The sequence below is a fragment of the Cannabis sativa genome, chromosome X (genome assembly GCF_029168945.1).
Source record: "Cannabis sativa cultivar Pink pepper isolate KNU-18-1 chromosome X, ASM2916894v1, whole genome shotgun sequence".
NCBI lineage: Eukaryota > Viridiplantae > Streptophyta > Magnoliopsida > Rosales > Cannabaceae > Cannabis > Cannabis sativa.
This window is the reverse complement of record NC_083610.1, coordinates 49,345,382-49,352,845: the sequence shown is the minus strand read 5'-3', so window position 1 is coordinate 49,352,845 and position 7,464 is coordinate 49,345,382. Positions and strand designations below refer to the sequence as shown.

Sequence of the window (7,464 nt, the reverse complement as noted above, 5' to 3'; positions counted from 1 at the left end):
AAAAAAAAATTTAATTATATACAGACTTCGTTTTCTCTCTCTCTCTCTGTTTATATATTTACCTATCTTTCTCTCTTTCTCTCTCTTTAAAATACCAAAAAAAAAAAAATAACACCCATAAACCTCCATAACCACCACACTCCGGCGACCCACCTCCGGCCACCGCCCGACCTCACGCGCCGGACTACTCCGACCTCCTAGTGCGGCGACCTCACACCCCGAGCGGCGCCGCTCCTCTCGCCGCCGTTGACTCGGGATCGCAAGTCAAAGTTTGGGATTTCAAACTTTGAACGGATTTTCCGGTCACCTCCGGCGTCCGTTTGACAAGAGGTTTTCACCACTACACTCAGCTCGTCGAGGAGAACAACCTACACTAAACCATTTTTCCCGGTTCGCAACTTTTTCCGGTGACATTTTTGGTAGCTCCGCCCCTTTCCGGCGACTTTCCGGTGACCTCGTGTACCGTTTTGACAAACGGTTGGCATGAGTGTGATCTACTCGTCGAGGTGGTCATTTTGATATGTACTACTCCTATTTTCGGCGACATTTACGGTACACCAATTTTTACGCCACTTAGATTGTTAATGTGCACGCTTAGGTGAGGTTTCGGAATCCCAAATTTTAAATATAGTCATATTATATGTCGTTGGACTCGGTTTTGAATGTAGAATGCGATGATGATAATTATTTAATCATTTGATGGTATAGGTGAGAGTAATATGTAAGTTTGGACTAAACAATTGGAGCTCGGGACTTGAGAGCTTAAGATCGTCTTTTGGAAAAAAAAAAAAAAAAGTTTAACGACTCGGGAGAGGTAGGGACTCAACTTGATTTTTGGACTTGATTTTTATATGCGTTGTATAACATTAGGCATATTCCAATTTTTATGATTTACAAAATTGTTTGAAAAATTGAAAACTTAATCTGCATATTTTACCGAATTTGTTCAAGACCTTAGAGTGCCAATTATATTTTTGTGTGCAAATATTTATGCGAGTTATGATTTTGGGTTTATTCAAAATACGGTACATTTGTTATCTTTGCCGAATTTTCTAGAAAATAAAAAGGAATATGTTCTTTTGTTATGCTTATTATACTGCTTTGGTTATATTGATGAGAGCCATGTTGATCATGTTCGATGCATATTGTTGTTTCACGACCTAGTCTGTGTCATCATAGGTAGATCAGGTGTGCACTCACCTGTAGGTGAAAGACCTAGAATCTGTACAGGAGTGAATTAAATCTGAGCCCCGTTATTTATGGTGGGTATCAGATGCGACTACCCGGTTTTGGATGTCGTTTTCTATGATTTGGTATGGAGAGCTAGGGATCTAGTGGACGGTGTGATATGCATTTGACGTTTGATTTGTGATTATTTGTGGTCTCTCTATTTTATTTGTACATATTCATACTGTTGATGAGACATTTTATTTTTATAAAGCTAACCATGCAGGAATTTTATTAAACCAAGGGTCCTTTGATATTAGTTGTTTTCCTACTGGGCTTTATAAGCTCACCCCCCTATTTTCTCCCATTCCAGGAACTCAGTTTGATGCTAGTGGATGAGGATGGTACTGTTGGGAAAGGAATGTCGTTATTAGTTTAGTCATATTTTACTCTTTCACCTTCTAATGAGACTGATTTTGTATTTAAGAACCAATGGATGGTCTGGATGACTTAAATTAGCTATGTACTAGTTAGAAATGAGAAATGATGGATGCTAGGTATTATTTTGGTATTTCATTGACTTATTAAATCTATCTATTTGGTGATTACATAGCGTTTATGGGGATATTCTTGTTCTCTTATATTGATGAGTGGTCTGATTTTTTATTATTTAATATATTTTTATTAATATAGGAGTTAATCCATTCTTTTAAATTAGTATTTTGTAATATAAATAAAAGGATCATTTATAAGCTTTATTTTCCTACAAGGGTCAAAGTGTGACCTTTGACCACCCAAGTTATGGATATTACACATCTGCCACAGCCTAGGGCTCGGGTCGTGACAGAAAAATGGTATCAGAGCGCCGGGTTTAATTACCTCGGAGTGTGTCACCAAATAGTTTAGATTTATTTTAAATAATAATAGTAATAAATATCTTGGTATATATATGTATAAGGCATATTTATATTATTAGCATCCAATCCTCACTAACTGAGTAGCTTTTGGTTCTCAGACTGAAAATGCCTGCGAAAAGGAAAGAAGACAAGGAGAACGGTTGGAGAAGACGGCCCTCAAGCTAATGTCCAACTTCCACAAGCTGAATTCCCTATGAACGCCCTTCTCGAAGCCTTAAGAGCTATTCCCGCTCAACAAATGGATCCTGCCGCTCGACAGAGTCATCATTTTCAGATCTTTCATCGAATCCAAGTGCCTGAGTTTGAGGGTGGACAAGATCCCATGGTAGCTGAAAGGTGGTTGAGGCAAATAAAGAAAAATTTCAACACAATAGGGACACCTGAGGAATACCAAGTTACTTTATTTGTGTCCAAGTTAGAGGGTGGTGCGGCAGTTGGTTGGAGACCTTGTCCGGGACAATGGGCGATGGGATGACTTGGCGAGAATTTGAGGAAGTTTTCGGGGAACAATATTTTAGTCCATCTCACGGGAGGGCTCTTATTGGAGTATTTGATGGTCTAAGACAAGGGGATAATTGTGAATGAATTTTACATGAAGTTTGTAGAGCTATCCTCTTATGCATATCACAGGTGTTGTTGATCAACCCTTGGTGATTGAGCAGTTCATGCGTCGTTTGAGGCCGGCGATACGTGGTCCTATAGCCCGCTGACCTTTAACAACCTAGCGAGTGTGTGACGGCGGCCTTGCGGCCCGGGAGGCTCATGTTGAGGGGAATGAGAAGAAGAACACAAACGAGAGGAAGAGGAAGTGACCAGAAAGATGACCAAGAAGAATCGGGGACAATGGTCCCGAGGACAACAATTTAGTGGGGGTAGCACTAGTAGTGGTTCATGCGGAAAGACTCGTAGTGGACCATACGGGTGTTTCAGTTGTGGTCAACAAGGTCATAAGAAGAAAGATTGCCGCAACGACAACAAAGATTTCAAGCATCTCATGGAGGACCCATAGGGAGCTATGTAGTGTCTACTCCTTTTCATGGACGGCCCGGGACAAACCGGTCTCGATCTTCATCCTATGGTTTCACACCCCGATCGGGCCGGCGGTCTCGGTATCAACATCGAGTTCGAGGCCACGAGGTTCGGGGTTCAACATGGGGTACTCACAAGGTTTCCGGACTCCTTGCTCCTAGTGGGAGTCAAAGAGGTACAATCAAGGTGGAGGGTACGGGTGCAAGTACAAGCTACCCTAGTCGGGGAAGGGAGCAAGGCAAAAGCAAAGTCATCGCTCGAGCCTACGCTCTTGGGGTTGATGATGTGCGGGCGATCTTGACCGGGGAGTTGTCGATGGTATGGTTCTTATCTCACACTCTTGGGCTCATGTGTTATTTGATACGGGTGCATCGCATTCCTTTATATCTTTGATGTTTGCTAGTATGTTGGGTTTGAGTTGGGAAACTTTTAGTCCTGCATTGCATTTGAGTGTACCTATAGGGGGACATGGTGAGGTATCCACCATATGTAGGTCAATTTGTATTGTGTTCGAGGGACACTGAAGTTGTACGAAACTTATTAGTGTTGCCTATGGGGCAATTTGATGTAATTCTTGGTATGGATTGGTTGTCTAAATACCAAGCTATTGTGGATTGTTCACGTAAAAGAGTGACTCTTTTAACCCCTAGTGGTGATTTCATTGTTTATCGAGCCAACATGAGTGCAGTGAGACAAAATCCTATCTTGAGGGCATGTTTAGGTGGAAAGAGAAACTTAGAGTGTTATGGGAATCGTTGTTTGCGATCGATGATGAGTCTAGGAATTTAGACCCGGTTCCCTTGGATATCGGTGGTTAGTGGTTTTTCGGATGTGTTTCCGGAGGATTTACCGGGGTTACCACGATAGGGAGATCGAGTTTTGCATTGATTTGATTCCGGAGCTCGACGGTCTCTGTTGCACCTTATCGCATGGCACTGCCGAGTTGGTTGAATTGAAAAAACAATTAGGGGGAGTTAATGGATAAGGGCTACATCGGACATAGTACTTCTCCATGGGGAGCTCCGATCTTGTTTGCCAAGAAAGGTGATGGGACTTTGCGACTTTGTGTCGACTATAGAAAGTTGAATCGAGATGACAATTAAAAACAAATATCCTTTAGAGTTGATGAACTATTTGATCAACTTGGTGGTTCAAAGTTCTTTTCAAAGATTGATACGAGGTCGGGCTACCATCAATTGAGGATTAGGGAAGAAGATATCCAAAAGGCGCTTTCGGGACACGGTATGGACACTTTGAGTTTTTGGTAATGCCATTTGGGTTAACGAATGCACTGCCGCATTTATGGATCTTATGAATAGAGTCTTTAGACCTTTCTTGGATAAGTTTGTGGTGGTATTTATTGATGATATCTTGGAGTATTCTAAGACACGTGAGGATCATCTTGAACACTTGACAACGGTATTACGGACATTGAGAGATCATCAATTATACGCTAAGAAAGAGAAGTGTGAATTTTGGATGATGAAGTCAAGTTCTTGGGCCATGTAATTTCTCAAGATGGTATCATAGTTGATCCTGCAAAGATAGACTCTATTCTACGGTGGGAAAGACCAAAGAATGTCTTTGAAGTTGAAGTTTTCTTGGGTTGGCAGGCTACTAAGTCGCTTTGTGGAGAATTTCTCACGAATTGCTATGCCTTTGACAAAGTTAACAGGAAAAGAAGTAAAGTTTGTGTGGGATGATAGTTGCGAAGAAGCTTTTAGAGAATTGAAGGAAAGATTAACTTCGGCCTTTGTTCTCCTTGTTCTAATAGTGAGGAACCATATGTGGTATTCAACGATGCTTCGGAGTCTTGGATTAGGAGGTGTCCTCATGCAAAACGGCAAGGTGGTTGCCTATGCTTCTCGACAATTGAAACCACATGAGAAGAATTACCCTACACATGACCTAGAACTTCTTTGCGGTAATCTTTGTCTTGAAAATTTGGAGATGTTATTTATATGGCGTAAAATTTGAGTTATACTCGAGATCATAAGAGCTTGAAGTATCTTTTTACTCAAAGAGGACTTGAACTTGAGGCAAAGAAGATGGGTTGAGTATATGGAAGACTATGATTTCACTTTGCGGTATCACCCAGAGGAAAGCTAATGTAGTAGGCGATGCACTTAAGTAGAAAGCCTCATAGTACTTTGGCATGTTTGGCTCTTGAGGGAAAAGGACAATCACTGATGGGTGATTATAACTTGCAATACTATGAAGGGGAAGGGTAGCTTGTATCTCTAACTTAGTGGCTACACCGGTACTACTTCAACAAGTTAAGCAACGTCGGTGGCAAGATGAGAAATTAAGACTTATTTGGAGCCGAATCAGGATGGTGAGCAACTAGATGGGTGGACGGAGTTAATGGTGAAGGGTACCTATACCATATGGGAAGACTAGTTGTTGCGGATATCCACGAACTTAGGGAGACCATTTTGATTGAGGCCCATAGATCCAAATTTGTACATCCTGGAAGTACAAAGATGTACCAAGATTTAAAGAGACAATATTGGTGGGAAGGAATGAAAAGAGATGTGGCCGGCTTTGTAGCTAAGTGTATAGTATGTCGGCAAGTGAAGGGTGAGCATCGGAGACCCTCGGGTTTACTTCAACCTTTGCCTATGCAGGAATGGAAGTGGGACAAGATTACCATGGACTTTATTCTTTGGATTGCCATTGACACCTTTGAAGCATGGCCATTGTTTGGGTGATTGTTGATCATCTGACAAAGTCTTCTTATTTTATTCTAATTAGAAAGGATGATAAGCTTACCAAACTAGCTCAAATTTATGTGGACAATATAGTTTGGCTACATGGAGTACCTTCAAGCATTGTTTCGATAGAGATCCTCGATTTACATCGAAGGTTTTGGAAGGCCTTGCAACAAGCCTTAGGGATCGAACTTCACTTATGTTGCCCACCATCCACGGACGGATGGACGGTGCGAGAGGACCATACGGACTTTGGAAGACATGCTTCGCTCTTGTGTTTTGGATTTTGGAGGTAGTTGGGGAGAACATTTTGTCACTAGTGGAATTCACATACAACAACGGCTACCAAGCTAGTATAAGCATAGCTCCTAATGATGCCTTATATGAGAGACCATGTAGATCGCTATTGTGTTGCGTTGAACCAGATGATCATGTTACTGTTGGACCCCAAATCATCACTAGTACCACCAAGAAGATTAAGAGAATCCAAGAAAGACTTATGGTCGTTCAAAATCACTAAAAAAGCTATGTAGATCTCCATAGACGGGGCGTTGAGTTTGATGTTGGTGATTTATCTTCTTAAAAGTCACTCTTATACGTGGTGTAACAAGATTTAGAGTGAAGGGTAAGCTAGTCTCAAGGTGTGTTGGAACTTTCAAGGTTATTAAGAAGATTTAGGAGGTTACTTATCCGTTAAACTTACAAGCACAGTTGGAGCATGTTCATAATGTGTTCCATGTGTCAATGTTGAGGAAGTATATACCAGATCTATCACATGTCATTAAGTATGAGGCTATCCCTCTTCAAGACGATGTGACTTACGAAGAATAACATGTCAGAATCTTGGCGATAGAGTTAAAAGTGTTAAGGAATTATAGAGAGATTCTAACAGTCAAGGTCTTTCGATAGAACTACAGAGAAGAGGTGGCTACTTGGAAGTTAGAATCAGAGATTTAAATGAAGTATCATCTCTTGTTTAATGTTTAACTTGAGGTTGTACTTTATAATTTCGAGACTAAATTTCTTTAACGGGAGAATGAAAAGACTCGGTTTGGCCAAAGAGTCAAATATATTTATATATATATAAAATAATAATAAAATAATATATATATGTATATAAAAAAAAAAAAAATTAATTATATACAGACTTCGTTTTCTCTCTCTCTCTCTGTTTATATATTTACCTATCTTTCTCTCTTTCTCTCTCTTTAAAATAACAAAAAAAAAAAAATAAAACCCATAAACCTCCATAACCACCACACTCAGGCGACCCACCTCGGCCACGCGAACCCCTCACGCGCGGGACTACTCGACCTCTAGTGCGGCGACCTCACACCCCAGCGGCGCGCGCTCCTCTCGCCGCCCAGTTGACTCGGGATCGCAAGTCAAAGTTTGGGATTTCAAACTTTGAACGGGTTTTCCGGTCACCTCAGGCGTCCGTTTGACAAGAGGTTTTCACCACTACACTCAGCTCGTCGAGGAGAACAACCTACACTAAACCATTTTTCCGGTTCGCAACTTTTCGGTGACATTTTTGGTAGCTCGCCCACTTTAGGCGACTTTCGGTGACCTCGTGTACCGTTTTGACAAACGGTTGGCATGAGTGTGATCTACTCGTCGAGGTGGTCATTTTGATATGT

General features: G+C 41.2%; 1 long non-coding RNA gene across 1 annotated transcript; it reads left to right on the top strand.

Moving 5' to 3' along the window:
- The first annotated feature begins 597 nt into the window (after positions 1–597).
- Positions 598–1,738, top strand: LOC133031782 (uncharacterized). The gene is made up of 2 exons (XR_009684853.1): positions 598–814; positions 1,541–1,738. It is a non-coding gene; the product is annotated as an uncharacterized LOC133031782 (long non-coding RNA).
- The last annotated feature ends 5,726 nt before the right edge of the window (positions 1,739–7,464 follow it).